This window comes from Ambystoma mexicanum, chromosome 6q (genome assembly GCF_040938575.1).
Source record: "Ambystoma mexicanum isolate Mex_15411 chromosome 6q, UKY_AmexF1_1, whole genome shotgun sequence".
In the NCBI taxonomy this organism is placed as follows: domain Eukaryota; kingdom Metazoa; phylum Chordata; class Amphibia; order Caudata; family Ambystomatidae; genus Ambystoma; species Ambystoma mexicanum.
The window spans coordinates 1632840301-1632856751 of record NC_090937.1 but is presented as its reverse complement, the minus strand read 5'-3'; the positions used below and the strand labels follow the sequence as shown (position 1 = coordinate 1632856751).

Genomic DNA, 16451 nt, shown 5'->3' with positions numbered 1-16451 from the left:
TTTGCGGTAAAGTGAAAACTGAGCAAAACGGCACAGTAAAAACCAAAACTGAGCAAAACGGCACAGTAAAAACCAACTACAAATGGCACTCTAGCAATTCTACTAAAGGAAGGGAAAGCACAAGTTAAACCGAATTATCTTCAGACACCCCCTAGCAACACTTCCCTGAAATTTTGTGAACAAGTAATGCACAGTCACACTTTAGCCAAAAGATAAGTGAATACAAACTGAGCAAAATGGCACTCCACAGGTTACAACAGTAGGAAGGTAGAGGGGTTTAGAAGATTTAGATGCATCAACACATTTCTCATTGAAAACCAATCTAGTGAGAGCAGATCTAACAAATCAGCCAGAGTCAATAGTCCTGAGCCACAGTCAGTGGTACAGAGCCAAGGCTTAGGAGCAAAAATGTTCTTGTAGCTGCAGTCAAGTCTTTAGTAGAAAAATATTGAAGAGGTAGATGTGAGGCGAAAGACAATGTTAAGAGAGAGGGTGGCCGACCCCACAAGTAGTTAAAGGATTTAAAACACCTTTAGGGCTACCACGGAGAAGGGGCGGCCTGGCAGAACAATGTACCTTAAACTTAAAGAAGTGGCTCCTGCGGTGGCGGTTGTTCCTGGTAGTTCCTGCAGGCCGAGGGGTCCAACAGAGGAAGAGAGGCTCTCGTCGTGGAGGAAGGTTCGAGTCGCTGCACTACCCAGGGATGAAACCAGCCGCGGTGCTGCCTAACGAAGTTTAAAAGGTACGCTCCTTATAATCGCGGTCCGGGTCGATAGCTGCCTGGCTATCCTGTCTTCAAGTGCAGGGCACTGTCGATTCGACCAAGGCAGGTCCGAGGTAACGATAGGTGAACTGTTTGACCCCACCAGCTCAAGGGAAGGAGGCACTTTCACTGAAGATCTCCTCTCGTCGTGTGGAAGAAAAGTGGTGAGACGATCCGGCAGGGCTTCACTGGTGGTGTAGATGCTGAAGATGTCTGTGGCTTCTCTCCCCTTCGGTTCCGTAGTTCCAGTGACAGCGTCTTGCTCTTCCAGTACTCAGGACCCTGCTTTTATGCAGAAAGAGACCCATTCATACAGCCTAGCTGTCACTCACACAGTGGAGTGGTTTTCTTGGCGGGAGACCCTTCAGCCTATCAGGTTAGAGTGCGACCTGAGTTGCTGTGGCAACTCTGTCCAGGGGTTCTACTCCCCCTCCCAAACAACAGACCCACCCCAGACTCAGAGGTGCCGAAAGGAGGGCTTCTTGGCAGAAGCCCGCCAAAAGAGCGAACAAAGGATCCCCGACCTGGGTTAGGAGTTTAGAGTAAGACACGAGAAAGAAATTATATCAAAGTTCTGGCGAATAAAACCTACCGGAGTAAAGTTAATAATAAAATAAACCGGCGGTATGTTAGAGGCTGTCAGTAGAAGGGTTAGCCTCGAACAATGGGAAAATCCCAGAGGGAAATATTTGCGGTCGAATATAAAAGGTAGTAACCACTGCCACCAGCCAGAAACTTTGTAGAGGGGGACTTTAAGGTACCCTCTCGAAAATGAACATAGGGGCAAAACTATTAACCCCTTCCAGTACTTCCATTTTAAGAGGGGTTGTACTTGTTTAGTTCATAGAGATTGACTAGTAAAGTCAATGGGGACTTTACATGCCCTGGGAGACAGTAGTCAGTCCCAGGGTATGGAGTCTATGTTTGGGGGTCACTACGACACCCCTGTGTCACTGTACAGTGGGTGCTGTGTAACACATGTGCATAAAGATGGTTCCTATGGGTGAGAGAAAAGATCCCATAGGCATTAAACACAGAAATAGCCTGGAACACACATAGCAAAGATGCCTAAGAGTGGGAAAAAGAGTCTCACTCTTAGCAGGTAAAAATAAATAAACCCTTCAAATCCAGCAAAGCTGCTGAGGGACTCTATAGGTAAGGGAAATTAGCCATGAAATGAGAATTCTCCCTAACACTCCCTAACACATGGCTTCATATTTTTCATGTGTGTTACACAGCACCTTCAGTGCAGTGAAACATGGTTGTCTTTGAGACTTCCCCCTGACTCCATTTTCTGGGGCTTACTACAGTCCCCCAGAAAAGGTAAAGTTGTCATTAACTTTATTTTAGTCACTTTGATCCACAGACCCAATACACCCCATCTTACATGGAGTATTGAAAAGGGTTAATTCTTATCCCTTTTTGTCTGTGTCTCTTGGAGCATTGTTTCACTCCCTTTACACTAAGACTTGGCCGGTGGCAGTGGTAACTACCCTATTTTTCATACCGCGGTTATTCTCAATAACCATGGTATTGTTTTAGGCTATTATATTAGCCTTAAACATAAACCCGCTTGATCATACATATTTTATTACCAGTTACGTCTGGGATTATTCAGCATTTCTTTTTGTAAATGTCTTTCTCGTGTTTTACTCTGCGCGCCAAACCAGGTTTGGTCCCTTTGTTCGCCGTCTTTTCGCGGGCTTCTGCACAGAAGCCCTCCTTAAGACTCCTGAAAGTCTGGGTAGGCAGGATGTGAGAGAGGGGTCTTAGGATGCCTGCCATGTGTTGCCTTGGTAACCCAAGTCGCACTCCTGTTTGATTGGCTGGGTTACTGTCCTTGCCAGGAGAGCCACGCTGCTGTGTGATTGACAGCCAGGCTGTATGAATGGGGCCAAACTGCATAAAAAGCAGTTCTCTGGGACTGGAAAGGCAGAGTCTCCACTGGAAGGAAAGAACCAACTAGGAGCTGATGGAAGAGGACCCCTACAATGACTGAACCGCCCGGTAAAGCCCTGCTGCAGGTCTGAATCTTCAGAATCCAACGACAGAGAATATCCTCCAGGAAACTTCTTCCCTTGAGCTGATGGGACCAACCAGTTTGGCTAAACTGCAAGCCAGAACCCCTCCTCTGGTCGAATTTGCTGTACACAGCTACAGTTGGCCGGATAGCCAGGAAGGTCAGACCCTGCTTGGGTTTTAAGGAGCGCAACTTTTATTTGTTGCTTTGCTCTGCTGCTGGTTTCTTCCCTGGGTAGTGCAGGACCCTCCAGTCTTCCTACTTCTTATCAGTCCGACAGTCGCTTCAGGAACTGTGAGCCTACAGGAACTGCCAGGAACATTCGCCTCAGCTACAGCTTCCTCTCCGTTTTAAGGTGCTGTGCAAATCTGGTTCTTCGTTTCGTTCAGCCGCGGTGAAAGTGTTTGAAATCTTTCTCCAAACTGAGGGCTTGTCCTTCTCTTCTCTTTGAACTAACTTTTCTGCCAACCAACCTCGTCCGGAATGCGTGGCACAAACTTTACCGCAAACTACCCTGAACTGTATGATCTTGAGCCAAATTCTTTTGACTCATTGACTTTGGCCCTAAGCCTTTTCTACCTGATTCTATCACTGTAGTTCCTATTGCTCAATTGCCCTAAGTACTTACCTGTTGGTCTGGTTCAGTTTCTATTAACATTGTTTTTCCTTCCCTTTTAAACTGCTAGAGTGCCATTTTGCTCCCATTTCATTTTGTGAGCTTCACTTGGCTGGAACTTATTGGGAGTGGTGTGGTGTATTAAGAGTGGGATTTTTAAACTGCTTATAATAGTGTAATGTTATACAGCAGAAGAGTGAAATAAATGTATATCCTTTTACTTGAAAACCTTGAGTCAATGTTTGCCTGAATCATAGTAATTGCTGTCCTTTGTGTAACTATTTGATACTGCTCACTTACTCTTGAGATAAGTCTGGCTGCTCTGCCATCACTACCACTTTACTGTGTAGTACAGGCTTGTACCAAAGGGGAATTTGTACTGTCACTTGTAGTCTTAATTCTGTGTGGTGTTCCCAAAGGGTACTGCATATAATTCTGCCTAACACAAACGCCCAGTCTAGTGGGGTTAGTTTGGACCCTCCGAATGTAAATATGCTAGCTCTGGGGGTGACCAGCTTTGGTGGGCTGTCCAGAGCATAATAATGTCCTCGGGCCATCACGTTGACAGACGCACCCGTATCCACCAGCACTGGGACGGGAGACCTGTTCACTGCAACAAGGCATTGTGGCTGTCGTCTGCTTTTCGACTTGAGAGCCTCCACACTCGACACAAAGAAGATGTTCTCCTCCTCTTCTTCCTCGTCCACCTGTGCACCTTCCTCCCCTTGGTTGACTTGGGCCACATTGGGCGGGCGAGATTGTCGAAGGAAGCCAGACCGCACCGGGCCTCTGGACACCATTACTGGCAGAGATGCTTTGCACACCCGTGTGTATTGGTCAGCAAGGCCGCACCGCCCAAAAGTTCTTCCTACCGTTGGACACTCTGCAGGGTGGGGAAGGTCGTAGCCTCACTTCTGACACGCTTCTCCAGCTCTACCGCCCCTGTCATGGAAGTTGTCTCTGGGTCTCCTGGCACCTCTGCTGCCACGCCCCACCGCACACACCTCCTCCGTTTTCAAGGGACGTGTTTCTGCCTCCATCCTGGACGCACGTGCCTCAGAGACTTCGTGGCAACGCCCCAACTCCAGGATGTGAGTGAGGGTGGTCCCTAGTTCCCACAGCACCTGTCGTCCCAGCTTCCCTGACTAGCACGCCTGGATGCGGACAGTCCTGATCATGTCATCGGAGTCACCCCACACACACGCCAGAGACAGGCGTTTGAGACGACCATAAAATGTGTCCATCTGGGCCCCAGACTGGATGAAGGGCCCGAAACATTGAACTCAGGGATTGGCTGGAGCACCACAGGGGCCTGCATTTGTGCCACGACTTGAGGCACCGGTTGAATGACTGGTTGGGCCACAGGTGGAGGCTGAACTTGATGTAGTTGCTGGTCCGCAGGTTGTCCACCGTCTTGGTCACCAGGTGCACTCATGGGTTAATGGCACAGGCACCCCAGCTGGAGGAAGCAGGGGCCGCAACTCACCCAGCCAGCAAAGTCCTCCCAGGCCGTGAAGTACACCAATCCAGCAACCTAACCTGAGCCTAGCAGCCAGACCTGATGATGATGATGATGAGGATGATTTCCAGCACGCCCTGCAGGCCACAAAGTCCACCAGTCCAGAACTCTGACTTGAGCTCAGCAGCTGGTCATGATGATGATGAAGATCTCCGGCTGCAGAACTGCGCAGATGGGCCACAGTCCAACAAGGATGTTTCAAAAATTGTCACTCCACCGTGTGCTACATCCATTAAAGGGGCAGCACCACACTGTCTATTGTATGGGACCATAGCTTGACCACGAACACTCCGGCCCTGTGTGAGGGCCCGCAGCGGGGAATTTCCAGTGCGCTAAAGAAAACACACCAGTAAGCCTTAGTGCCTGTGGCATCCCACTCATGGGGCACCAGAGCGGACGCACAAGACACCCGGATCACCCATGTAGTCAAACAGGGCTGCGATCACGCAGCGGTCCGGTCCTCAGGGGGCACCCTGCACGGTCTGGATCACCAGGCCACACACCAACGCTGGTGTCACCCAAAAGATATCAGCCTCGGCTCTTTGGGCACACAGGCCAGGGCTGTAACGCAGGCCGTGGTCACACGGCAGCCAAAACTGTTATGCAGAAACCTGTGCAGTTCCCTTAGGGACCACTGCAAAAGATTTAGGACTACAGGTGGTTGGCAGTAAACCCAATTGGTAGCAGTCTGTACCACCCAGATTTACCTGGTAGCTGTGGCTGAGCAGTCAGACTTCTCTCAAGATGAGTTAGGCAGTATATAGAGTATACACAATAGGTACAGAGATACAGTAGCACAAGCAAACACTGACCAGAGCTTTGGTGTAAAAGTATATAATTATTTATTTAAAGACACACTTGTAAATTACACCAGCACAGAGAGGTAAATAAATTCTACACACAGTCACTATATATATATATATATACAACCCTAATTACTTATTAGACAAGTCTTAATGAGAAACACCACTTATTTTCAGACAGAGGTGAGCGCTTAACATAAGATGGGACTCTAATAAGTTATTAAAAAGGGAGGGAAAAAGGCAGGGTTATGAAAGCACACAAATTTCAATACTTTTCAAAGAACCACAGTGAGGCAGATTAAGTCTACTGGAGAGCAAGGAAGTTCAAATGCCAGACCCACTCTTAGAGAGAGCAAGCGAAATGTGTCCAGGATCACACAGTGGGGTTATGCCCAAAGAGTCTTTGTAGAGAGTTCACGAAAGATTGAGATCAAGTCAGAAAAAGTTAGTTAACAGGTCCCAGGCTAGCCCAGGTTAGAAAGTCAAGGATTTACTGTCACCCCGAACGATCTGTCGCAAGGGAAGCCAGGCGGGACACAGTACCTGAACGTGGGAAGAACGCTCCAGCGGGGGCAGTTGTTCCTGGCAGCGGGTGCAAGTTGGTGTTTCGTCCAGAGGAAGAGGAGGTCTCGACGTGGAGGAAAGCTGAAGGTCGTTGCGCTGCCAGGGAAGAAACCAGCCACAGAGTTTCCCGGTTACAAGGTACCACCCTTTTCTTCACGGTAGTGGTAAACCATGGTATTCCAGTTGCCGGGGTGCTTGGCACGGGCAAGGCGACCACGAGATAGTCCAGGAAGGCGAAAAGACGGGCAAACTGGTTATCCCCACCAGTCAAAGGAAGAAGACTCTCCGGACTGGAGATCTCCTCTGTCGTCGGGAAAAGTGGTGGGACGGTTCAGCAGGGCTCCACCCGTGGTGTCATCGTTGCAGGTCGGCTCAGCTTCTTCCTCCTCAGATTCTTCAGGTCCTGTGGCAACTTCTGAAGTTCCAGTCCCCAAAGCCCTGCTTTTATGCAGAAAACCCCCATTCATTCAGCCTAGCTGTCACTCAAACATGCTAAGTGGTGAGCCGGGCGGCTCACCCCTTGGGCCAATCACACAAGAGTGCGACTTGAGTTGCCGAGGCAACTCAGTCCAGGGTGCCTAAACCCCCTCCCACACCCCCTGTGGTACCCAGACAGAGTGGCACCACTTTTGGAGGCTTCTGTGGAGCAGCCCACCAAAAGGTGGAATAAAGGGCTCGACTTGGGTTGAAGTCACAGAAGCGAACACAAACGGCATTTTGGAACCAAGTTTCGGCAAAAAATACCAACCGGTGAATTTATATTATTTTAATAAACCGGCGGTATGTTCGAGGCTATGTTAAAAAGTGGTAGCCTCGAACAATGGGAAAATCCCATAGGAATATATTCGCGGTCGAATTTAAAAGTAGTATCCACTGCCACCAGCCAAAACTCGGTCGGGCGACTGGACAGCGCCCCCTCGAACAACAGACCCCGGGGCAATCGAATTCCCCTGACCAGTATGTCCACAATAGGATGGTTTGTACTTGTTCTGTTCACAATTTGAGACTAGTAAAGCCAATGGTGACTTTACATGCCCTAGGAGACAGTAGTCAGTCCCAGGGTATGGAGTCTATGTTTGAGGGTCGCTACGACACCCCTGGGTTACGGCACAGAGGGTGCTGTGTAACCCGCATACCAAAAACACATGAAGCCCTATGGGGTAAAGGACCCCATAGCCCATAAAACACATACAAAGTCAAAGGAACACCTCAAACCATGTCTAAGAGTGGGAGGAAAAGAGTCTCACTCTTAGCAGGAGAAAAAAATAAACCCCCAAAAATCCAGCAAAGCTGCTGGGCGACTCACTAGGTTTGGGAAATTAGCCTTTACAGAGAATTCTCCCTAACAACAACGTTGAACCAAAGACTCACACACAGAGTTGCCACTTCCTGGGTCTCTGATGCAGTCCCCCGCATGTGCAGAGCCCCTTTTACAAAAGCCATGACTCGTATTCTTAAAGGGGCAACACGGCCCCAGTTAAAGGGGCGATATACAACAGTGCCCGGATGCCAAATGCCTTCTCTGCGTGTGAGGTGTAGCGTCAGTGCATTTATTGAACCACATCCCACTCAAACGCAGTGTGGCTGAGAAGATTACATCCCACTTTTCCCCCCTTTGAATTCACAAACAAAATAACATACTTGGTGCCATTCATGCAACCAGTCTCATGTTAGCACATATAATCACTTAGCTTCCCTGGTGGCCTCGGCGCAGCCCTCCGCTGGTATCTGCCTTGCTGCCAGCCAGTCAGCTCCTCTGCTTCCGCTGTTCGTTCAGCTGTCCTCCTCTTTTCTCCTGTATATTTCCATTGTCTCGCCATCGTCATCTTCACAGACTCTTTCGGTTGCTCGAGGTGTACTCCACACTATCATAGGAATCATTTTGCACCACAATGCATTCCTAGTAATTGGCTTTCCGTCGTGGCTGTGACCACGATTCCTTTCTTTCGGATCACTGTCCAGTGGGTGGTGTCGAAAGGCAAAAGGGCTTACAAGTTTGGCTCTGAATCGGTTCTGGAAGACCAACACCTGCTTTTCTACCTGGCTGTGAGACCCTTTGGCCCGTTGTTTGTTACTCATGTACTCATTCGCTCGCCTGCACTTTGCGTGCATCTTCTGTCTGTCTCATTTTCTTTGCCCGGTTGGAGCTGTGATATGATATGGAGGAGTGCAACACTGTCCCACGCGTGAGCTCTGCAAGGGGGGCATCGATTGATGCGTGAGGTGTCAATCAGTAATTTCTGAGGAACTGGTATAGTTCACATTTCCATGGGGTATTTTGCAGAGGACCTTGTTGACCGTTCTCATAAACTGTTTTGGTGCCCCGTTCGCCTGGGGCCACCATCGTGTGAGGAGGTGTGTTAGGGAGAATTCTCTTCTAAGGCTAAATTCCCTTACTTATAGAGTCCCCCCACAGCTTTGCTGGATTTGAGGGGTTTATATCTTTCTCCTGCTAAGAGTGAGACTCTTTTTTCCCACTCTTAGACATATTGCTTATGTGTGTTCTAGGCTATTTTTGTGCTCATGGTCTATGGGGTTTTTTCTCACCCTCATAGGTAACACCGGGGTGCCATAGTGAACCACAAACATAGACTTCATACCCTGGGACTGACTACTGTCTCCCAGGGCATGTAAAGTCCCCATTGACTTTACTAGTCAATAGTTATGAACAAAACCAGTACAATCCATCTTACTATGGAAGTACTGGAAAGGGTTAATAATGTTTCCCTGGTGTTAATTTTCGAGAGGGTACCGTCCAGTCCCTCTCTCCAAAGTTTCTGGATGGTGGCAGTGGTTACTACCATAAATATTCGACCGCAAATATTTTCCTATGGTATTTTCCCATTGTTCGAGGCTACCACTTTTACTGGTTTCTCTCACATACCGCAGGTTTATTTTATTATTAACTTTATTATTAACTTTACTCTACTAGGGTTTTATTGCCAGATCTTTGATAATATTTCTTTCTCTTGTCTTTCTCTGAAATCCTAACCCAGGTCGGGGATCCTTTGCTCGTCCTTTTGGCAGGCTTCTGCACAGAAGCCCTCCTTTTGGCGCCACTGAGTCTGGGTAGGCAGGATGTGTGGGAGGGGGAATAGGCACCCTGGACAGGGCAACCCAAGTCACACTCTGCCCTGATAGGCTAGGGGGTTATCCCACCAGGATAGCCACCCCACTGCGTGAGTGACAGCTAGGCTGTATGAATGGGGGTTTTTCTGCATAAAAGCAGGCCTCTGAGGACTGGAGAACAAGACGTCGCCACTGGACCTAAGAAATACGAAGAGGAGAGAAGCCGAAGACATCTGCAACGACTGAACCACTGCTGAAGCCCTGCTGCAGATCCTCACCACTTTTCTCCAACGACCCGAGAAGATCTTCACCTGCAAGAGTCCCTTGAGCTTATTGGGCCAACCAGTTCGCCCATCGCCTTCAAGGACCTGCCTTGGTCAAATTGCCAGTGCCAAGCACTCAGAGACCGGATAGCCAGGCACCCGTCCACCGCAACCGTGATTTAAAGTAGCGTACCTTTTATTCCGTTTTGGCATCACCACAGCTGGCTTCATCCCTGGGCAGTGCAGTGACTCGAACCTTCCTCCATGACGAGAGCCTATCTTCCTCTGCTGGATCTCCCAAACTGCAGGAACTGCCAGGAACTACCGGCACTGCAGGAGCCTCTTCCACTTTTAAGGTACATTGTTCCACGAGGCCTCCCGTTTCGTTGGGTACTGCTAAAGGTGTTTTAAATCCTTTACTTACCTTCTGGGTTGGCCGCCCCTATTGTGTAACATTGTCTTTTACCTTCTACATCCACCTTTTCAAATGTTAAACAAAGACTTGACTGCAGCTACTAGAACAGTTTGATCCTGGGCACCTTGCCTTGTACCCCTGACTCTGTCACAGGCCTATTGAATCTGGCTAAATCTGTTACAACTGCCTTCTCTAGATTACTTTTCCTCAAGAAATGTGTTAGTGCACTTAAACCCTTATAACCTCATTTTCCTTCCCCTTTAAATATTGTGAATTGCCATTTTGCTCGGTTTTCATCTAAGTATTGCTTATGTAAAAGTACTGCCTTGCCTAACTTGTTCACAATCCAATTGGGAAGTGTTGCTGGTGTGTTTAGGAGTATAACCCTGTAAAACCTGACCTTTCCCTCCCTCTGAAGAAATTGTTAGAGTGCCATTTCTGCTTGGTTTTACACTGTGCCATTTTGCTCAGTTTTCACTCTTGCTCAAACTTGTCTACAGTTTAATTGGGGAGTTGTGTATACTACTTTTCTTGACTGTTTTAACTTGCTTTAATGATAGTGATTTGTGTGGGGAATTAAGAGTGTGTTCCATAGTATTGTAGTCCTATTGTGTAAACCCTGAATACTGCTCATCTCCCTCTTGAGATAAGTCTAACTGCTCAGCCACAGCTACCAACTAAATCTGTGTGGTACAGACTGATACCAAAGGGGATTTATTGCGTATACTTGTAGTCCTAATCTTCTGTAGTGCTCACTAAGCGAACTGCATAGGATTCTGCCTAACAAGGTGGTGTGCTATTTGACGTCATCCAGATACTTTGTGAAATCATTCCCTTATTTATTTATAACGCGCTATATACCCAGAGGTTTCTAAAAACAGACCTGGGGATCAAACCTATGTTGCTCCGTGTCATCTTGCTTCTAACGTGAGCACTTTGCCCCTGAGCTATCGTCCCGAGACAGAGAATTATAATGGGAGCCCATTATTGCTTTTCATGTACTTGGGTAGTCCATCCATGGCAAACATTTTCTCCAAGGCTGGCAGCACTATTTTTGCTGCCGTTGAAGGGACTACCTCCACTTCCGGGTACCGGGAGTGCTCGTCCATGGCCACAAGGAGGTAAGTCCCTTCCTGCACTGTGCAGAAGTCGATGCTGATCGCCTCCCACTGTGCAGTGCTTCTCGGGTGGACTTTATGGGTTCAGATCTCATGGCGCTCCTGTGTCCTGGCATGGGATGCATGAGGCTATGGTTGCTTCCACTTTGGCATCCACTTGCGGAATTCACATTCAGTGCCTTATTCGTACCTTTGTCCAGACGATGCCTTGATGGCCCTCGTGTGAAAGGGCGACAATCCTGTCCCGCAGAGATGGCGCCACCAAGATGCGCGCGCCTCTCAGTATGAGCCCCTCTCCCACGATGGGCAACTCATGGCAGACCGTGAATACTCCGGCCAAGAAGTCTTTTGCATCCGTGGTCCCATTCACCCACCAGGATTGGTTTAACCAGGTTGCAGCAGGGGTCACTGTTTGTGACCTCCACGATCTCCGCCAGACTGATGGCCTTTGGTTTTGTTGATTGAACGACAAGGCAGATGTGCTCCTCTGTTTCTGCAGATTCAGTTATTTCTGCTGCCGTAGCATCACCGGAGTGTCTGGACAGGAAGTCTAAGGTTATCCACCTTAGCCAGTAGATAAGGCCGAAATGATATTGTTGCAGTTCCAAAAGCAGTTCCCAATCCAGGCTGTGGGGTGGGGCCCGAGCCAGTGAAGATGGGGACCAACAGCATGAGGTCTGCGTAGGTCTTGATTTTCTGACTGTACAGGTACAGGTGAAAAGGCCTGCAACCCCCACTGAGTGGTGATGGCTTATTTTTTTATGTGTGCGGGTCAGCGCCCTGGACACGTATTTATTTTATTTTATTTATTTTTTACATTTGTATAGCGCCCAAAGCAGTCCCTAGGCATCGCAGCGCTGTTACTTGTAATTACACTTGGTTATAGAAGGGAAAGAAATACATTACAAAAAATTTGAGAATCAGAACATTTCGTTATGCATTTATAGCAGGTGTGGTTTTAGGGTAGCTGAGGAGTGGCCAGTGTTTAGGTTAAAAGTAGTGTTGGATACACCAGTTGGATCTCCCCTGCGGGGGAGCTTTGTATTAGGACTGCTCCCAACCCCACCAGACTAACATCCACACATCCCCCTTCCCTTTTCTCTCTCTCTTTCTCAAATAGATACTTTACTTCCCAGGTGCAACAACACATTCCTCCTCGAGCTGGCAGATATGGGAAGCAAGGAAGGGCCAGTTTGGAAACTCCACTCAATTACCATAAGCACCCTGCTAAGGATTATGGGAGGGAGGAAAGGAAGACACTTTGCTTCAAAGAAAGGGCTGCTGCTGCTTGAAAAGGAGAGGAGTGCAGCCACCCATTTCACCTTCCTCAGTGTGTTGTTCAGCAGGCTGCGAGAGATCCTGAAACCTCACTATAATAAGCTGAGGTGATGTGCTTGGTTAGCTGCTCTGACTTTTGCCCGTTGAGGGTAGGCCTTGGTCAGGCCTTGCCAGGGGCCAGGGGACCTGCTCGCTTCAATCTTCAATCTTCAATCCCCCACCCCTCATAGGGATGCAGGAACCTTTCCTGGATGGGGTTTAGAGTTTAGCGTAAATGTGTCAACTTTGCTTTCAGCATGAGTCCGCTTTCCAAAAAATGCGTTTTGAACAATATCCAGCTTGAAACTGGGAGCAGAAATGTTAAAGGTTCGCTCTGCGTTGGCCGGGAATCGAACCCGGGTCAACTGCTTGGAAGGCAGCTATGCTCACCACTATACCACCAACGCCTGCCTGTGAGATGGAGTGCCCATTAGAAATAAGAATATGTAGTTGGCAGGGAATTGAAAAAGCTTCCATGCAATGCAGGAGCGGTTTGCATCATAATGTCTTGCCGGTCAGCCCAACATTTCCCCGGGACCCCTAAAAAAAAGGGGGCCCCGTTTTTCTTTTGATTTGATCCAACAGTACATTTTGTTAGCTAGGCTGGGTCCGACTGCTATTTGGCGCAAGAGTGGGAGGAGGCAGCATGTTCAAGGAATGACATTGCATCCAGGCACTTGCCGCTCTTTGTGCCCTAGCGCCAAGACACAAAAACATGATTGCAAAAACCTTAGCTGAGGATGGTTTCGATCCATCGACCTCTGGGTTATGGGCCCAGCACGCTTCCGCTGCGCCACTCCGCTGTCTGATGCAGAAGCTGCATTTGTTCACTTTTACAGCCTACAACCCTACAACCCAAGAGGTAGCTGAGCTTACAAATGTGGTTGAAGCAGGGAGTAGGCCTTACAAGGCCAAACAACCTGCAGCCACGCACTCCCACCACTGGCCTTTTGCAGATGAGCCTCATTTCTCTAGATCACACAGTAACTGGCAAACCCCCTTCCCTTTTCTCTCTCTCTTTCTCAAATAGATACTTTACATCCCAGGTGCAACAACACATTCCTCCTCGAGCTGGCAGATATGGGAAGCAAGGAAGGGCCAGTTTGGAAACTCCACTCAATTACCATAAGCACCCTGCTAAGGATTATGGGAGGGAGGAAAGGAAGACACTTTGCTTCAAAGAAAGGGCTGCTGCTGCTTGAAAAGGAGAGGAGTGCAGCCACCCATTTCACCTTCCTCAGTGTGTTGTTCAGCAGGCTGCGAGAGATCCTGAAACCTCACTATAATAAGCTGAGGTGATGTGCTTGGTTAGCTGCTCTGACTTTTGCCCGTCGAGGGTAGGCCTTGGTCAGGCCTTGCCAGGGGCCAGGGGACCTGCTCGCTTCAATCTTCAATCTTCAATCCCCCACCCCTCATAGGGATGCAGGAACCTTTCCTGGATGGGGTTTAGAGTTTAGCGTAAATGTGTCAACTTTGCTTTCAGCATGAGTCCGCTTTCCAAAAAATGCGTTTTGAACAATATCCAGCTTGAAACTGGGAGCAGAAATGTTAAAGGTTCGCTCTGCGTTGGCCGGGAATCGAAGCCTGGTCAACTGCTTGGAAGGCAGCTATGCTCACCACTATACCACCAACGCCTGCCTGTGAGATGGAGTGCCCATTAGAAATAAGAATATGTAGTTGGCAGGGAATTAAAAAAGCTTCCATGCAATGCAGGAGCAGTTTGCATCATAATGTCTTGCCGGTCAGCCCAACATTTCCCCGGGACCCCTAAAAAAAAAGGGGGCCCCGTTTTTCTTTTGATTTGATCCAACAGTACATTTTGTTAGCTGGGCTGGGTCCGACTGCTATTTGGCGCAAGAGTGGGAGGAGGCAGCATGTTCAAGGCATGACATTGCATCCAGGCACTTGCCGCTCTTTGTGCCCTAGCGCCAAGACACAAAAACATGATTGCAAAAACCTTAGCAGAGGATGGTTTCGATCCATCGACCTCTGGGTTATGGGCCCAGCACGCTTCCGCTGCGCCACTCTGCTGTCTGATGCAGAAGCTGCATTTGTTCACTTTTACAGCCTACAACCCTACAACCCAAGAGGTAGCTGAGCTTACAAATGTGGTTGAAGCAGGGAGTAGGCCTTACAAGGCCAAACAACCTGCAGCCACGCACTCCCACCACTGGCCTTTTGCAGATGAGCCTCATTTCTCTAGCTCACACAGTAACTGGCAAACCCCCTTCCCTTTTCTCTCTCTCTTTCTCAAATAGATACTTTACATCCCAGGTGCAACAACACATTCCTCCTCGAGCTGGCAGATATGGGAAGCAAGGAAGGGCCAGTTTGGAAACTCCACTCAATTACCATAAGCACCCTGCTAAGGATTATGGGAGGGAGGAAAGGAAGACACTTTGCTTCAAAGAAAGGGCTGCTGCTGCTTGAAAAGGAGAGGAGTGCAGCCACCCATTTCACCTTCCTCAGTGTGTTGTTCAGCAGGCTGCGAGAGATCCTGAAACCTCACTATAATAAGCTGAGGTGATGTGCTTGGTTAGCTGCTCTGACTTTTGCCCGTCGAGGGTAGGCCTTGGTCAGGCCTTGCCAGGGGCCAGGGGACCTGCTCTCTTCAATCTTCAATCTTCAATCTTCAATCCCCCACCCCTCATAGGGATGCAGGAACCTTTCCTGGATGGGGTTTAGAGTTTAGCGTAAATGTGTCAACTTTGCTTTCAGCATGAGTCCGCTTTCCAAAAAATGCGTTTTGAACAATATCCAGCTTGAAACTGGGAGCAGAAATGTTAAAGGTTCGCTCTGCGTTGGCCGGGAATCGAAGCCTGGTCAACTGCTTGGAAGGCAGCTATGCTCACCACTATACCACCAACGCCTGCCTGTGAGATGGAGTGCCCATTAGAAATAAGAATATGTAGTTGGCAGGGAATTAAAAAAGCTTCCATGCAATGCAGGAGCAGTTTGCATCATAATGTCTTGCCGGTCAGCCCAACATTTCCCCGGGACCCCTAAAAAAAAAGGGGGCCCCGTTTTTCTTTTGATTTGATCCAACAGTACATTTTGTTAGCTGGGCTGGGTCCGACTGCTATTTGGCGCAAGAGTGGGAGGAGGCAGCATGTTCAAGGAATGACATTGCATCCAGGAACTTGCCGCTCTTTGTGCCCTAGCGCCAAGACACAAAAACATGATTGCAAAAACCTTAGCTGAGGATGGTTTCGATCCATCAACCTCTGGGTTATGGGCCCAGCACGCTTCCGCTGCACCACTGGAAACTCAACTCAATTACCATAAATCCCCTGCTAAGGGTTATGGGAGGGAGGAATGAAGGAACTTTGCTTCAGGGAAAGGGCTGCTGCTGCTTCAGCATGTGAGGAGCGCAGCCACACGTTTCACCTTCCTCAGTATGTTGGTTTACAGGATGAGAGAGATCCTGAAACCTCACTCTAATAGGCTGAGGTGCTGTGCTCGGTGGCCTGCTGGGACCAAGGCCCGTCAGGGCAAGGCGAATAGGCCTTTGTCAGGCCTTCGTCAGGGCTTTGTCGGGGAGGGGCCAGGAGCCCTGCTCGCTTCAATCCCCTCACCGATAGACAGTTGCAGAAACTAGGATGCAAGAACCTTTCCTGGATGGGGTTTTGATTTTCGCGAAAAGTGTGTCAGCTTTGCTTTCAGCATGAGTCTGATTTCCAAAAAATGCATTTTGAACAATTTAAAGATTTGATCTGCGAATCGAGCCCGGGTCAACTGCTTGGAAGGCAGCTATGCTCACCACTATGCCACCAACGCCTGCCTGTCTGGGCTATGTGATGGAGCGCCCCTTAGAAATAAGAATAAGTCATTGGCTGGGAATGAAAAAAGCTTGCGTTTGACGCAGAAGCAGTTCGCATCATGAGGTCTTGCCGGTCAGCCCAACATTTCCCCGGGACCCCTTAAAAAAGGAGCTTGGTTTTAAGTTTGGTTTGATTGAACAGTACATTTTGTTGGCTGGGCTGG

The 16451-nt window shown here is 48.7% G+C and overlaps 2 non-coding genes across 2 annotated transcripts; both read right to left on the bottom strand.

The window, feature by feature from the left end:
• Positions 1-12802: 12802 nt before the first annotated feature.
• Positions 12803-12874, bottom strand: TRNAG-UCC (transfer RNA glycine (anticodon UCC)). Its single transcript has one exon. It is a non-coding gene; the product is annotated as a tRNA-Gly (tRNA).
• Positions 12875-14426: 1552 nt separating this feature from the next.
• On the bottom strand, positions 14427-14498 carry TRNAM-CAU (transfer RNA methionine (anticodon CAU)). The gene has a single exon. It is a non-coding gene; the product is annotated as a tRNA-Met (tRNA).
• Between the last annotated feature and the right edge of the window lie 1953 nt (positions 14499-16451).